General features: G+C 37.5%; 1 protein-coding gene across 1 annotated transcript in view; it reads left to right on the top strand.

The window, feature by feature from the left end:
• EPB41L4A (erythrocyte membrane protein band 4.1 like 4A) overlaps positions 1–18,323 on the top strand; it is a 194,507-nt gene that overhangs the window by 55,586 nt on the left and 120,598 nt on the right. The gene's annotated exons all lie outside the window — the stretch shown is intronic.

Genomic DNA, 18,323 nt, shown 5'->3' with positions numbered 1-18,323 from the left:
TAAAAACTATTCTTCATTAGGGATTTTGATTTAATTTTGAGAAAGCTTTTTATTTTGGATGATATTGTAGTCTTATTAAAAATCCCCCAACTTTTGACTTAAAAGGAAGTAATTTATGTAATATTTTGCATATTCTTTATGTCCAATGTGCCAAAATACTGTATCTTCTCTCTCTTCCAGTACTTGTTAGGTTAGGTTGAATTTGCTGAGCTAAGAAAAACAATTGCTTGTTTTCACTATGATACACCAGGCATAGGAATGTGCTATTGTTATACTATGAGAATAAGCTGCTGAAAAGACTGGTACTGAGTGATGATAACTTTATTTCAGTTAGTTTCATGGCTTGCCCTTTTCAGGAGATCTTTCATAAAGTGGTGATAGGTGTTGACTGGGTCTCCCAAAAGGTATCTCTAAAAGCCCATTGTTAAAATCCTACTTCAAAGGAAGAGAGTTCAATTTTATCAAGGTCAAACTCAGATCATTTTTAAGTAAACCAACTGAATTCTACCCTGTAATTGCCCCACCTTCCTTCCCCTAAATATTTGAAGTAAACCATTATAGAAGTGTAAATTAAGGTATGTAAATACATTGAAGGCTACAAAAGGTATCTTGCATAATATATCCATACTTGTGAAATAATATTTCTCTTAATGGGAATCAAAAACAACTTGACTCCTGGACCTAATCTGGTATTTTAAATCTTGCCTTGAAAGATTTATTTGTTTGAGTAAATTTACTTAGTCTTTATCAGACTGCTTTTGAATTTACAAAAACATAACATGAGAAACAAATGAATTGCAAATGTCATTTTTTAAAAATTTTGTAAATTTTAAAATTTATTTTCAACTTAAATACGAAATGAGAAAGGAAAAAGTAAATACTGCCATGTACACGGCAAAACATGAGAGGATTCAATATAAACCAATAAATTTCCATTTCAAGAAAACTGATAAAATAAACACTACTCATTGTTTTCAAAGCTGCCCGGCTTTTCTTTGCTTCCTTGTAGATTTTCTTTTGTTCTCTGTTGTGCATGTTTTACTTTACTTTTTTCCCCTCCTTCCTTTTCCTCCTCTGCCCTAAAGAAGGCTACAATTAAGTGCATATATATATATACATGTACATATATATATAATATACACACATAGATATCTATAAACATACACCTATATATACACATACATGTAAGACTGTACTATATTTATTTCTAGTTGTCATTTGTTTCTATGAAGGTGGGTAACATCCTTCTTAAGTCCAAGTCTCTCCATGTTTTTCTAATTTTTCCTTGATCTCATTTGATTTTTCAAGTTCTTCTGAGAACTCTTTTTGTGCTTGGGACCATTTGATGTTTCTTATTGAAAAAGGAGTGGAGTTTTTAGCTCCATTATCTTCCTCTGAATATAAAACCAAATCTTCTCTATCCCCATAGTAGCTATTAATGGTTGGGCTCCTTCTCCTTTGCTTACTTATTTTTATTTTTTTGTTTTATTTTGCTTTTTAGCAACTATTAGTGTAATCAAGTTCTAATCCCAGGGTATGGAGAATGATGCTCCAAGCCTCAGATCCTTCTAACTGTTATTTTTTGGTCTGCCCTGAGGCCAGACCTTGGGCTCTCCTCTCCATCCTAAGCCACAGCTAGGGCCCACAGCCACACTGTCCCGCAAATGATCTTGTTCCTGTGGTCCCTTCAGTGGCTGCAAACTACAGCTGTCCTCTCTGCCCTGAAACTAAAACCAGGGCCTCTGTTCTGCTGAAAGCACCCACAGCCAGCAGGATCCCCTGCTTCTCTGCTACAGCACTCACCAGATGTGTCCTAGTTAGCCCTTTCTCCCCCCACAGCCACAGCTGTACTTGGCATCTCTCGATAGTGGAAGGTCCTTCCCACTACCCAGCTGTCAAACACCCATAGATCCTCAGATGAAAGCTCCTGAGGCTGAGGTTGCCTCACAACCCAGCTGCCCCCAGGGCTTGCTGTTTGTTGATTTTGCAGAGAGCCTGGAGGTGTTTGCGCTTCACTCAGGCTGAACCTCTGCCCCTGGAGGTCGAGTCTTTCCCAGGGTCTTCTGAAGTTCTCTTAAGACAACTGCTTTACCCTGACTTTTGTTTATTTCCTCTGCTCTCCATTCATTCTGAGGCAATGTTCTGTCTTTTTTTTTGTGGAGGAAATTTGGAGAGCTGAAAGTTTTCAGACTTACTCTATCTTCCCAGAATCTTCTCCCCCAAATGTCATTATATTGTAAAAAGAATTAGTTGTTATTGATAACTATTGAGTGTTTTAGAGTAATTACACATATTTTTTTTAACTCCAAAGATTAAAATGTGCTGATACTAAGATTTTTGCCATTTGGGTTTTGTAAAGGTAACAGAACCAGTATTTTAAATAGAGTTGTCAAGGAATGTTATTTTTGTGTGATAAGAAGACAAGATGTATGAATGACATGAAGTTATTGTAGGCTTTTAAAATTTATTTTCCTTCTAAAAAAAAAACCTAGGTAAAAAGTGAGATAATTTGCAAACTTCTAACTTGTTTATACATGTTCAAGTACAGAGTTTGGTATTTTACTAGTTATTTTAAGTTTTCAATGGGAATGGGACAAAGGAAATGAGTAAATAAATTGGGGGGAAGTTGGAGACCAGGTTTCCCTATTTCACCTGGGCTAGAAATGCAGCAGTCATTCTTGGGCCCAATCCCACTACTGAATGGTATGGAAGCTTTGCTGCATTTTTAACCTGGTCTGGTTCATTCCTCCTCCTGGTGACCCCCTTTTTTCCCATGGGATCATATATTGGTGCAGGATTTAGTGCAGACACATGATCAGTTTTAGCACACTGAGATTCAGAACTCTTGAACTCAAGAGATCCACCAGCCTCAGCCTCCATAGGATTATAGATTACAACACCATGTGTGGCAGTAAAATGTTATTATATCTTCAGTGGGTAACCACTGTCCAAGAAACACACCACCGTTTCTGAAACATAGAAATTTTCTACCCACTTCCTTGTCCTCCTGTGTAGGAGGTGAATGAGAGGGCATTTATATGAAAATAATTTCAATTTCCTTATTTTAAAGAAGACTTCTCTGGGATTAGAAAGAATTTCTGGTTTATTTGTTACAAGGATTTTACTTTTGTTTTTCCTTTTTTCAGTGGGAAGGTAATGTGGAAGGTAAAAAAAATAAATGTTTGATCATTGAAAAAAAATTAATAATAAATCAACATTAGTTTATCATGAGAAAGCACCTACACAGAGGACTAATAAGTAATACAGTACTTCTTTAAGCAATGAGGATATTGAGGCTATGCCTTGAGATACTATTATTATTCAAGGGTTCCTAACCTTTTCTGGGTCATGGACCCCTTTTCCAGTTTGGTGGAGCCTATCCATCTCTTCTCAGTATAATGTTTTTAAATGCATAGAATATACAAGGTAACACAGGAACTAATTATATTGAAGTACAGTTGTCAGAACTTCAAGTTCATATGACCAGTGAGATGGAAGACTAGACTTTTTCTACCATCCTCATTACCTCTCCAAAACTGAAAGTATGTGTGAGAGATTAAAACATTTCAGCCATCTACATGGTCTAGGATTTCAAAATCCCCAATAAAGTAGCAATTCAATGAAGTAAACGCAGAGAAGGGTAATTAATCTCTAGCCCTACAGCTCTCATCTAGTACCACCCATGTCCATCACACTCAGGGTGGATTGCACAGGCCAACACACTGGCTTGCAACAGAGCTCAACCCTCTCTCCCTCCCTTCCCAAGTCCCTCAGAAAGCCAGTAATTAGAAGGTTGCTTGAGCTAAGACAGCAATGTGGTACCACTTTGTGCTGTAACAGAGCTCAGCCAGAGAATTAAGGAACATAAGAAATCAGGGCAGGACATGTGTGTGTGTGTGTATATATATATATATATATATATATATATATATATATATATATATATATATATATGTATGTGGCTCCTCACTAAGCCTGAGAGAAATAGACCAGCATACATCTGGGACCACTGCTGTTGCCCCCTCTGCAGGAATAACATAGGGCAAAACTGAAGCCAATGGAATATAATTTGCTTAGTGTAGGAAGAGGCTGAGACAGCTTTAAGGTCCAGGCCCCAGGGAGACCACCACCAAAGAGGAAGGAGGAAGAAAGTGAGCAATAGAGGACTATAAGAAAAAAACTGAAATTTAGATTTTAGGAGAAAGAAAACTCAACTAAAAACCTTGAGTATAAGCATATAAACCAACAGGAAAGATATTACTAACCAAAAGGAAGATGGCCTCTAGTTCAACTAAAAGAATCCAAACATTTATGAGAGGCTTTCTATAGTCATGTGAAAAAAATGCTCTAAATCATTATTGATTAGAGAAATGCAAATTAAAACAACTCTGAGGTATCACCTCACACCTTTGAGATTGGTTAGTATGACAGCAAAGGAAAATGATAAATGTTGGAAGGGCTGTGAGAAAATTAGGACACTAATGCCCTGTTGGTAGAATTGTGAACTGATCCAATGATTCTAAAGAGCAATTTGGAACTATGCCCAAAGGGCTGTAAAACTGCATACTCTTTAATTCAGCAATACCGCTACTAGGTCTGTATCTCAAAGAGATTTTTAAAAAGAGTAAAAAGACCTATTCATACAAAAATGTTTTTAGCAGCTCTTTTTGTGGTAGTAGAAAATCAGAAATTGAGGGGAATGACTGAACACATTGTCATGTATAATTGTAATGGAATATTATGGTGTCCAGGGACTAGAGGACACCTGGAACTGATAGCTGGCCTTCATCATCCACAAGTACTGCAGGGCAGTGGTGATGAAGATATTGATAACTATTCACAAGCTTAGAATTGCTGTTGTTGATAGTCATTCAGAAGCTCAGAATTCTGATTAAGAACCAAAGAGTCTTTGTTGCTAACAGTAAGCCTAGGTCATATAGGAACTCAGAACATTGTAGAAATGTCAGGCTTATTTGGCTGGTGACTAAGCTTGCTTATGAAACTTCAGAAAAAAGAATGAGAGAAGGGATTTCTCAGGTGGCCAAATATGATGCCCAATGATTGAGTATATATAATATGTGCTTTGTATTTAACTGCAATATAGATAGATAGATAGTTTTGTATTGTTTATGACATTCATTTTGCAGTGTACTAGTGCTTTTGTGCTTCACTGAAATGAGTATAATGTTCATATGTATCTATGTATGCAGCACTTTGCATATGCTTGTGATAATGTGCTTCCTTGAAATGTATTCTGGTATCTCTTTTACTGTGTGTAAGAAATGGGAGGAGGAGTTTTGTTTCCACAGAATTGAAGGTTTACTTCCCCCCCCACCCCCACCCCAGCTTAAGCAGAAACCAGGCCTCAGGTTGGCCGGGTGAAAGGTCAGAGGCTTGTACGCATGCTTAAATGAGCCATTTGAGGAGAGCATGACGTAGGCAGTCAGGGGGTTGTATCTGGCCAATGAAGAGCCTGGTGGGAGATTTGAGGTGAGGGTCTATTAAAGGACTGGTGTCCATCTGAGTCCTTTGTACTTTCTCCTATACTCTGTTCAGGGGAGGTACCCATTTATTCAGGGGGAATAAATGTAAATTATAATTAAAACATTCCTGACTTCCCAACAAGTCTTGCTTATTCCTAGACAATGTGAGTACGTTTCTAACACTATGCTATATAGAAATTGCTGTATTTTTGCATGTGAATTTTATAGTTGATCTATATGAAATTCTTATGTGCTATGACTTAAATAAACTATTATATGAAATGAATTTTGGGGTTTATATCTTCTGTATTGCCTAATGTATAGTAATTAAATCCCATAACACATTGTATTTGTTGTGTGTACACAGTGATTTACAGTCCTAATATCAATGTCAAGAAGCTGACGTGTGTTAACTATGTCAAGTTTGTGAATTTTTTAGTGTGCTTATTTCTGTAGGCTATTTTCTAAGCTTGCAGAAATCTTTGTGTATAAATTGCAGGGACTATACATTTTTTCACTGTGCTGAAGGTATTAAGGATGGGCCTCAATCACAAAAGGTTTTGCTATCATATAAACATATAAAAGAAGGGAATATGGTCTTAGGTGTGTCTGTGCCTTTTCTCTCCACACTTCTCTACATGGGAGAGTGGATTGGGTTTGGGAATTTAAATCTTTAGTTCTTGGTACTTCGGAGGAGCAGAGCAGTGTACATCTGACTAGCTTTTGAGAACCATTGTTAAATTATCAATGTGAGCATTTACCCCTCAAAAGTAAACAAATACTACAGATTTTTTTTTGTCAATTGTTTGTACTTGAGACAGTGATGGAAAAAATGCTGATATCGCAGATAAAACTTAAAAGTGTGTACTTTTTTTTTCAGGGGGTGGGAGGAATAGAATAAGCATCTATCAAGCATTCACGATGTGCCAGGCACTGTGCCATAGCTTTTTACAAGCATTGCCTCATTTGATCCTTACAACAATCTTGTCAAGTAGGTGCCATTATGATCCCCATTTTACAGCTGAGAAAGCTGAAGCAGAGGTTAAGTGATTTGCCCAGAGTTACACAGCTCTTAAGTGTCTAAGGCCAGATTTAAACTGAGGTCTTCCTGATTCCCAGGCTCAGAGCTTTATCTATGGAGGCACCACCTGGCTGCCTCAATGGAAAGGGAAAGCACAGGCTTGTTAGAGCACATAAGGCTTTTGCTCATTTTATGGATAAGTCAAAGGCAGCTTTTCTTCCAGAAAGCCTTGGAACTTTAAACTAAAAGAGCTTGGCAGATCTCAGTCTTTTCATGAAGGAATAGACAGTATTATGCAGTCAAAAAAATCTTGGCTAGCCCACCTCTTGATTCTAATCTCCTGCTGTGTATTCTTTGTCCCAAGTCTTAAGAACCCTGAAGGCTTATTCCTGGCTAAATAGCCTGTACCCTCTTGCTTTTAAACTAAACTTCCTGGTTACTGGTTTTCTACATTCACTTCAATTTAATTCAATATAATTAAGTGCAACAAACATTTGCTAAGCACCCATTAAATGCAAAACATTCCTAAAGACTGGCAACATAAAAGTTGCTGCTGCCATTAAGCAAAGGCTTTCTAATAGACATGATATACTATGTTTTAAGGTCAGTGTTTTAGAGTAAATAAAACTTCATTTCCTTTGGAAAGAAATGGAACCTAAGACTTCTGGGAGCCAAGATGGTGGAGTAAGCAGCAAATCACTGTCCCTCTTCCATATTCACCTCTGAAAAACATAAAATAGCACCCTATTACAAATCCTGGAACAGTAGACCCAGTGGAAAGACAGAGTAGAGCAGTCTTTTAGCCTGAGAAACTTAGAGGATTGGTAAGAAAGGTCCATCCCAGGTAAAAGGGGAGCACATTCCAGGACAGGAAGCATCCCAGCAAGCCCTACCTTAGCAAACCAGTGGGACATCTTGAGTCCCAGGGTGGTGGAGCAGGCAAACACCAACACCAGAACCTCCCATGGGCCTCAGCATAGCCAGGGGAACTGGTGGACTCCAACTTAGAGAACCCACAGCATGCTTCAGCACAGCCCCAGGAATGCAATAAAACCCCATCTGGCCTCAGCACACATCAGATACCACCACTAAGAACCCAGGTAAGCTGCCAGACCCCCTACAGCCTCTAGCTGCTAGCACCTGAGGCCCTGTCCACAAAGCCAGTGACCAGGCCCCTGGCCCCCAGCACAAGAAGCTTCGGACAGTGCCATCTGTGCTCCAGCAGAAGTTTAAAAGCCAGGAAATTGGTAAAAAATATGAGCAAGAGGCAGAAATGAACCTTGACCATAAAGAGCTTCTATGGTGACAGGGAAGATCAAGACACAAACTCAGAAGAGGACAACATTGTCAACATATGTACATCCAAAACTGCAAAGGGGAATATGAATTGGTCTCAAACCCAAAAAGCCTTCTTGGAAGAGCTCAAAATTTTAAAAGTCAAATAAGAGAGGTAGAAGAAAAATTGGGAAAAGAAATGAGAGGTAAACAAAAAAGAGTGAATAGCTTGGAAAAGGAAAGACAAAAACTGGCTGAAGAAAGCAATTACTTAAAAAGTAGAATTGGCCAAATGGAAAAGGGGGTACAAAAGCTAACTGAAGAAAATAATCCCTTTGAAATTAGAATTGAACAAGTGAGAGCTAATGACCCTATGAGACATGAAGAATGAGTTAAACAAAATCAAAAGAATGAAAAAAATAGAAGAAAATGTAAAATACCTCATTAGAAAAACAACCAACTTGGAAAATAGATCCAAGAAAGATGATTTAAGAATTGTTGGACTACCCAAAAGCTATGATCAAAAAAAAAAAAAAAAAGCCTGGACAGCATCTTTCAAGAAATTATCAAGGAAAAATGCCCTGATATCCTAGAATCAGAGGGTAAAATAGTCATTGAAAGAATCTGCTGATCACCTCCTGAAAAAAAGATCCCAAAATGAAAACTCCAAAGAGTATTGCAGCCAAATTCCTGAATTATCACGTCAGGGAGAAAATATAACAAGCAGCTAGAAAGTAACAATTTAAATATTATGGAACCATACTCAAGATTATGCGGGACAGAGGAGCCTCTACACTAAAGGACTGAAGGGCTTAGAATATGATATTCTGTAAGGTAAAGGAGTTTGGATTACAACCAAGAATCAACTATCCAGCAAAATTGAGCATAATCTTTCAGGGGAAAAAATGAACATTCAATGACTTTGAATCATTCCTGATGAAAAAACCAGGGCTGAACAGAAAATTTGATCTTCAAATATAAGACTCAAGGGAAGCATAAAAAGGTAAGCAGGAAAGAAAAAAAAAAGGAAGAAATGGAACCTAAAAGGTAAGTGGGAGACTGTCTGAAAATCTAAACTTTGAAAAATAAGAGATTGAATTGAAATGTGTTCTTTCCTCACTCTGGCATTGGTTTTGTTAAGTCTACCTACCCATCCACTGTTCATAAGATTCTTGTATTATGACAAGAGTCACTAATAAGTTAGGATGAGTGTCCTGAGCCATCCACACTCTGATCCTGTTCTTTGTAGGACTTAATACTGTAGTCAAGTAGAACCCCTATACCCTGTTGAGGCCTGAAATCAAAACTGTGAGTTGAGGAATAGAGTCTTTAATTGAGATAACAGGGTAGCAAACCTGCCTCCCTGGAGGATGTCACATGAGTGCAGAGCACAATGGATTTCCCAACCAGGGGACCCATGAAAGGTTCTTCATATTTTTAGGAGGGGACAGAGGAGGAGGTAGTCTGAGGTAGCAGGGTCTGGTCATGAGGTCCCAGCCGCCATTAGTAATATGAGTACGGAATACCACTTCATTCTGGTTGTTTTGTCCTTCATGTCATGAATCTCAATGGAAGGGGGCTATATCATTTAAAGGCTTAGATCCAGCTTGAGCTGGGTTCCTTTACAAAGCAAAATTTCAGGATGGGGACTTAGGGTGTGGTTTAGCTCAACCTAATGGACATTATTTTAAGGGCAAGAATGTAAAGACATTACTGGAATTCATGACATTGCTAGGATGATTAAGGGATAGTATCTGTTAATATTACATTTAGTATTAACAGTTTTCTGTCAACCTTTTTCAGACAAACTCCTATTTAGCCATATTCCCCCACCTTGTACTTGTATACATGTTTTTTGAATCCAAATGTAAGACTACACATATCCTATTTAATTTCATCTTCTTAGAGTCAATCCAATATTCTAATCTGTCATAATCTTTTTGAATCTTAACTCTATCATATAATGCATTAACTATTCCTCCTCCCTTTTTGTCATCTTCAAATTTGACAATCATCTTCCTTATGCCTTTATCTAAGCCATTGATTTTATTTTTAAGTTAAAAAGCACAGGGCCAACCGCTAGGCACTCAACTGGAAGTCACCTCCCAAGCTGACATTGAACCATTAATAGTTTGGTTCAGACATTCAACTAGTTCTGAATCAATTTGTACCATCATCTAGCTAGATCTACTGTCATCTTCTGTCATCTAGTACTTCGATAAAATATAATAAAGTATATCTACAATATTAACCTCTAGTAACCCTATTAAAAAAAAGTAATAACATTATGACATGAACTATTTTTAATGAAGTCATGCTGGTTCATTGTGATAACTGCTTCCTTTCCTAGATGTTCTTTAACCATCCTTTTAATAAAATTCTAGAATTATTCAAGGTATTATTCAATTATTCTAAGTCAGGATCACTGGCCTGCAGTTTATGATCCTCATAGGTCTCTTCTTTTTTGGTTCTATTTTTTAACTGCAAATAAAAGGAGCTTCCTCTCCTCCCCACCCCACCCCAACTTGATACACAGTATCTATATAACAAGAATATCGCACAAATAAAGGGAAATAGACTTTATTCTTTTGGGGAAAAATTGTCTTCACTTTATAATGTATAAGATACTTCCTGCACACATTCCTTTGATACATCAGAAGAGTTCAGTGGCTTCCATGGTTTTACTTCATTTGGAAGGGAGCCCAAGCACTGCTTGGGAGTGAATACATTGTGTTGTATCATAAAGTAATATTTATTGCATATTTGCCATTCATAATAGATTCTGGGGAAAGCAGGCCATCTTTTGATTGATTTTCATTTTCTTTGTATTACCATTGCTGTGTTAACAGTCTTTTTGTTTTTATTTTTTACAGAAACAAATAGTTTAGAATCATCATGTAAATAGCTGTCCTTGATATTGTCTTGCATCGTCCTTATTTCTTAAATGTTTATGCCCAAGAGGCTTGCATGTCTTCGTTGTTTTACTATGCAGTAAAAACTCTATGTTGTGGTGGCAAAGAACTGGAAATTGTGGGGATGCCTGTCAGTTGGGAAATGGCTAAACAAGTTGTGGTATATGATTGTGATCGAATACTACTGTGCTATAAGAAATGATGAGCTTTAGTGATAGAGATATGATTCTAGTCATTTTCTTCATAGGAAATATGATGTTTTTGCCTAGTTAGTATATTATACATTTATAACAACCTTGATTTAACCTTACATTAATTCATAATAAGGATTTTTCCATTAAAATAACATTAACCTGCTGTTGGGATGTTGTGGGCTAGGCCCAATTCAGTCCAATTCCTTGGTAGTTTAAATGCATAATTGAAATGAAACTAATGAAATCCATAATTAAAATGAAATTAAATATTCATAGACTCTTGAACAATTAACAAAAGGAAGTTTACAGAACCAGTGGGAGGTGGAGCCAAGATGGCAGAGAAGAGGAAGGGACCCACCTGAGCTCTCCCAAATTCCCCTCCAAATGGCTTTAAAATAACACCTCAAAATTAATTCTGGGGTGGATAAACCAACAAAAGAATGGGGTGAAACAATATTCCAGCCCAAGACAATTTCATCAAGAATGGTCTGTCCCACCAGGGTGAGAGTAGACCATAATCCAACACAGGCAATGCCGCAGCAAGACAGCAGCTGGCCTTGAAGGCAACTGAATCAGCAGCAGTGGCTTCAAGAGCCCATAGACAATAAAAGGGTGGGACAACTGGTCATGAGATTACAGGGGTCCTTTGGCTGGTACTGGGTGCAGGACTCTGTTTCATTGCCCATATGTAGATCCAAGTTGCAGTGCTAGGTCAAAGTCCCAACATGAGGAGAAGCACTAGCACACCAGAACAAGCAGCCAGAGGGGAGTAGAGACCCTGGTTCCAGGGTTGAAAAGAGTGCTTGTGGTTGCTCACAGACCAGAGCACAGGCCAGGTGAGTAGTAAATATACTTGTCAGATCATACCACCTTAGGAGAACTAAAAACTTACAGATCCCCAGAATTAGCTCTGAAAACAGCTGCACAAAAAAAAAACCTGAAGCCTTGGACAGTGCTCTCTCTACCCCAGGATCAGAGTCCCACTTTAACATCAAGTTGAAAGTTGAGAAATAGGCTGGGAAAATGGGCAAACAACAACAAAAAAACCTGAGCATAGAAAGTTATTATGGTGACAGGGAAGATCAAAACACAACTTCGGAAGAAGACAACAGAGTCAAAACTGCTATATGCAAAGCCTCAAAGAAAAATATGAATTGTTCTCAGGCCTCAAAAAAAGAATTCCTGGAAAATTAGGGGAGGTGGTAGTTAGAAGCAAAACACCTTTGAGGATGGACAGGATGAAAGGAGAGAGAGAGGATAAACAGGAGGGAAAATAGGGTGGAGGGAAATACAGAGTAATCATAACTGTGAAAAAAATTTTATATCAAGTTTCTCTGATAAAAGCCTCATTTTTCAAACATGTAGAGAACTAAGTCAAATTTATAGGAATACAAGCCATTCCTGAATTGATAAATAGTCAAAGGATATGAGCAGGCAGTTTTCAAATGAAATATTTGAAACTATCAATAATCATATGAAAAAAATGCTCTAAATCACTATTGATTGGAGAAATGCAAACTAAAACAACTCTGAAGTACCACCTCACATTTTTTAAATTGGCTAATATGACAGAAAAGGAAAATGACAGACATTGGAGAGAATGTGGGGAAATGACACATTAATGCATTGTTGGAGTTGTGAACTGATGGAACCATTCTGTAGAGCAATTTGGAACTATATCCAAAAGGCTATCAAACCATGCATACCCGTTGACCCAGCAAAACTACTACTGGATCTGTATCCCAAAGAGATTTAAAAAAAAAACAAAAAGGAAAAGGACCATATGTACAAAAATATTTCTAGCAGCTCTTTTTGTGGTGGCTAAGAATTGGAAGTTGAGAGGATGTCCATCAATTGGGGAGTGGCTGAAAAATTTATAGTATATGATTGTAATAGAATACTCTTGTGCTATAAGAATGATGAGCAAAATCTCAGAAAAATCTGCAAGGACTTACATGAACTAATACAGTGTGAAATGAGCAGAACCAGGAGAACATTGTACACAATAACAGCGATATTGTAGGATCACCAATTGTGAATGTATTAGCTATTCTCAGAAATACAGTTTTGAAGGACTTGTGATGAAATGTGCTGTCCCCCTCCAGAAAAAAAGAATTAATGGAGTCTGAATACAGATCAAAGCATACTTTTTAAAGTATTCTTTCTTTTTCTTGTTTGTTCTTTTTGGTCTCTGTTTTCTTTCACAATATGACTAATGTGGAGGTGTGTTTTACATGACTGCACATGTATGGCCTATATCAAATTGCTTGCCTTCTCAGGGAGAATGGTGGAGAGGGAGGAAGGAAAAAAAAACTTGTAACCCCAAGGTTTTTAAAATAAATGTTAAAAATTGTTTTTACATGTAATTGGGTAAAAATGAAATATTAAGAAACAATTTTTTAAAAAAAGAAAGTTTATTTAGCTATAACAGAGAAAGGACATTCTTCAAGCAAATTTAATGATGCATTAGTTCAACCAAAAGCAGTTCCTCCTGATGTTAATCATGCTGTTGGTCCGCAGTCAGAAGCCTCTAAAGAAGGAGCTGGAGTTCCTTTTATACTCAAGAGAACAGGAAGCCATGCCGACAATGTTAGCCAGTCCTCAAGCCAATCAAGTGTCAAAGGAGAGTTTTGGTGCCTCATGTAGGAAAAAGCTAGATTTGCAAAGTACGTATGTAAGGTTGGGAGGAAGACTCATCAAGAAGGATCCAGTGCTGAGAGAATACGAAGGGCACTCTGTCTGGTGCCAACCCACCAATCTGTTTGAAAAGTATGTAATGATGGGGACCTGCCTCTAATTCAGAGCATGAACAAATATTCTGTGACTATTTCCTGTCTGCCTCCAACACTAGTGAAGAAAAGCTTTTTAAGTGATTGTTGAGCCAGAACTCAGTGCACATACCAAAGGCAATAATTGGACATATTTGTCTCTCTCTTTCCTGGTGGCAGGTGAGTCAAGAACTGCCGTTAGCCTCCTAGATGGGGGAGAGGCCTTGGGCTGTCGTTAACTGGTTGCCATGTGGCCTGAAATCTATTTTGTAGCTTTTGCTTCTGTCCCTTTTGGGACATTTTGGGACATACGCATTCCCATTCTTTGATGAAGGACAATTGGAGACAAAATGACCTTGTCAGGTTCAGAAGATCAGTAGAGATTGCCAGCAGTTGTAGCCACTATAACCTTGGTGAAAGACCTGCTAAACCCAGGTCACCCGCATGGATCAACATGACAGTGACACTTTGTGTCCCGCATGCAAGGGAGTGGCTCTGTCCATTGGCGATGCCACATCTGCAAGTAATTTGGTGAAGTGAATGCTTTTTAGCAACCTCTTTAAGTGTGAGTCCACCTTTCCCAGGGATCAAGGTGGTAGAGGATAAAGTATGTTCCAGGTAAAAAGGAATGTCTTTGGATTTTGGTTCTTGCTTCATCTTTTTCATAAATTTCCCTTCGTAAAAGTTAATTGACATTAAATGCTTATTGACTTATATTGGAGCAAACACACCAAAATGGGAACTCAATATGATAGCCTTAGGAGAATTTGGGTTCTTCTCAAGGGTAGGTTCCTCTAGAAACCTGGGGCAGGTAATGTAACTAGTTAATTGTTGGGAACCCGAATTTTGAGTGGGAGATGAGAATAAGACCCCTAAGGTATATATTCCTGTTCTTAGGTGAAAGAGAATTGGAAATGGAATGAGCTCATGAGTTTTCAAAGGTTGGGAGGATAAGCAGAATTTGTCAGCACCTGTAGCTATCAATGTACATAGTCTCAGGCTTACAGGTCACGAAGTCTTGCCACTAGGTCAATTCATCCTTCTGACTTGGCTGATCAGGGTTGTGGTGGCCACAGCAGCTGACAAACACTACTGGCTCTTTCAGTTACAAATTGGTTCCATCCCCAGTTCTCCTTCATCAGAGAATGGGAAAGGATAATCCTACTATGCGCAAAAGCAAAGATTAATAGGAAGTAATTAAAAGAGGGAAAGTACTGGAATTAAGAGGTGTTAGGATAGACTTCTTGTAGAAGGTAGGGTTTTAGTTGGGACTTAAAGGAAGCCAGGGAGGTCAGTGAGTAGAATGGAGTGAGGAGAGTGTTGCAAGCATGGGGGACAGCCGGAGAAAATGTGTTTTCTTGTTTGTAGAACATCCAGAAATCCAGTCTCACTAGACCAAAAAATAAATGTTGCGGGGTAAAGCATAAGACTGGGTATAAGCCTACGAATAGAGTCTCTAGTTTAAAGGTTATGGATATTTTAGTCATTTTATTTACTATGATAGGAAGGGGTAGAATTGGAGGCCAGCACCTCCTTTAGCTGATGATTCCCTCACATTCATTACCTGTTGGTCTACATTATCCTGCATAGAGTGGGCCCCTAGGACAGGTGGCAGTCTGCCCCATTGAGAAGGCAGGTCCTGGGAGAAGGGAACCACACTCACTGAGAAGAGTTGGTGGGAGGAGGATCACGTTGGCACCTTAGCCAAAGTCTACGTTCCCTGTGCTTTATCTAAATCTGGCTGTATGATTTGGAGGGTTAAAAGCAGCTTCTGAAAGTAGGCAATAGAAATGGAATCTCTTTCATTTGTTGTTGAAGAGCAGGGTATATTTTAACTGTGATGAGATAAACTATAAGCAACATTTGACTTTGTTGATACTAAAAGGTGACAAGAAGCCTATCCCTTACTGAACATAAAAGCATTGTTTAAATTTCTAGGTAGTGGCTTGCAAAAACCCTGTGGCTCCTATTCATGAGATTTGTTGATTAAATGATCCTTGATTAGCTTTGGTTTATTTTCTTCCTATTTTAAAAAAGTAAAAATTTTGTTAATATTTTGATTTTACATAACTATGTTTACCAGTTTGTAGCAGTGACTTATTATCTTCTTACCCTAAAATGCTAATTCCTTGCTTCATTCCCTCCCTCCCCCAGGATATTTTTTATCTTATTTTTATTTCATTTTATTTATCTTCCCTCAATTCCACATTAGAGAAGGCCAACATTTGATACAGATATATATGTGGAACCATAAAATACATACATCCACATATTAGTTTTTTCAGGTGGATAGCGTTTTCCTTCATAGTTGATTTGAATGTTTGTATTAACTCAGAATAACTTAGTCATTCACAGTTATTGTTCAAACAATATTGCTGTTACTATATACAGTGTTCTCTTGGTTCTGCTTATTTGACTCTGTATTATTTCATAGAAGCATTTTCATGTTTTTCTAAAAATCAACCTGCTCAACAGATTTCAGAAAAAAACTGGAAAGAATTACTTGAACTGATGCAAAGTAAAGTGAGCAGAACCAGGAGAACATTGTACACCATAACAGCAACATTATTCGATGATCAACTATGAATGACTTAGCTCTTCTCAGCAATACAATGATCCAAGATAATTCTAAAAGACTTATAATGGAAAAAGCTATCCACATTCAGAGGAAGAACTAATGGAGTTGAAGCATATCATTTTAACTTTCTTTATCTTTTTCATTTTTTTTCCCTTTTGATTTATTTCTTCTTTCACTATTTGACTAATACGTAAATGTTTTACATGATTGCAAATATATAACCTATTTAAATTTTTTACCTTTTTAGGGAGGGCGGAAGAAAGGGAAGGAGGGAAAAAAATTGGAACTCTAAATTTTTTTAAATGAATATTAAAAATTGTCTTTATATGTAATTGGAAAAAATAAAATACTATTTAAGAAATAAAATAAAATCAATGTGCTCATCATTTCTTTTAGCACCATAGTATTCCATTATAATTCTATAACACAACTTATTCAGCCATTCCCTAATTGAGGGGCATCCCTTCAATTTCCAATTCTTTGTGACCATAAAGAAAGGGGCTGTAAGTATTTTAGAATATATAGGTTCTTGGGGCAGCTAGGTGGCGCAGTCAGTAGAGCACCGGCCCTGGAGTCAGGAGGACCTGAGTTCAAATCCGGCCTCAAACACTTGACACATGTACTAGCTGTGTGACCTTGGGCAAGTCACTTAACCCCAACTGCCCTGCCAAAAAGCAAAAAAAAAAAAAAAAAAAAAAAAAAGAATATATAGGTTCTTTTCCTTTTTCTCTAATCACCTTGGGAATCAGACTACTCATTTAGACTTTTATTATTAAGTCTTAATTTAAGTGCCCATCATTTTCTTCTTCCTTAATTGATTCCTATCTTTATTATATTGTGATTTTTAAAGAATGTATATTTCTGATTGTTTACATTTACATGCAATTTTCCCCTGCCATTATACAAGATTGTTGTTTGTTTGTTTGTTTTAAATATATGCCCTATGGTATTGAGAAATGTGTGTATTCTTAGTGGTATCATTCAGAAAGTGGCATGAATCTTTTAGCTCTCAACTCTCTAAAAATTGGGAGGTTTTGTTTTCTTTGTCCAATCTACTACTTTTTTTTTCAATTCTTTGGCCATAATTTCAGATTGTTCTTCAAAATGGTTAGATCAGTTCACAGTTTCACCAACAAATTAGTGTCCTAATTTTTCCATGTCCCCTCGAACATTTATCATTTTCCCCTTCTATCATTTTCACCAATCTGATAGGTATGAGATGGTACTTCAAAGTTGTTTAAATTTGCATTTCTCTAATCAGTAATGATTTAGACCATTTTTAATATGACTATAAATAGTGTTGATTTCTTCTGCCAAAAACTGCTCGTTTATATCTTTTGACAATTTATCAATTGGGGAATGATTCATATTCTTATAAATTTGACTTAGTTCACTATATATTTGAGATATGAGACCTTTATCTGAGAAACTGTCTATAACAATTTTTCCCAATTTTTCTGCTTTTCTTCTAATTTTGACTACATCAGTTTTATTTGTACAAAATCTTTTTAATTTAATGTAATCAAAAGTATTCATTTTACATCCCACAGTGCTATCTCTTATATATTCATAAATTCTTCTATCGATAAATCTGATAGGTAATATGTTACATGCTCTTCTATTTTGCTTACAGTGGAGCAGAAAGGGAGTGGGTAGCTTTCAGAGATTTAGTATATAGCACTGCATTTACTCCTCTGGGCCAAAACATTCACAAATATCAGAATTGGTTCGATGAAAATGATGGGGAAATTCAGAAGCTACTAACTGAAAAACAAGAACCCCACAAGGTTTACCAGAAAGATAATTTATCCATATCTAAGAAGGCAGTGGGGGCCTGGTATTGCTCCAGGACTGGAGAGTAGGGGGCACGGCACTAGCCACTCATAGACTGCTGCAGTGGGGATGCAGGTCCTCAGTCACTGACCTGCCCTGGGGCTCAGGGCCTCCCACTGGCTTGCTGAGGTAAGGCCTGCTGCTGCCTTGCCAGGACACTTCCTGCCCTGGACTGTGCTGCTCTTTTACCCAAGTGAAATAGACCTTTCCTTCAGATCTTCCAAGTTGGGTTGGGCAAGAAAATTGTTTCACCCCATCT

The sequence above is a fragment of the Trichosurus vulpecula genome, chromosome 1 (assembly GCF_011100635.1).
Source record: "Trichosurus vulpecula isolate mTriVul1 chromosome 1, mTriVul1.pri, whole genome shotgun sequence".
In the NCBI taxonomy this organism is placed as follows: domain Eukaryota; kingdom Metazoa; phylum Chordata; class Mammalia; order Diprotodontia; family Phalangeridae; genus Trichosurus; species Trichosurus vulpecula.
The sequence above is the reverse complement of the archived record's forward strand: the minus strand, read 5'-3'. Positions and strand labels throughout refer to the sequence as shown.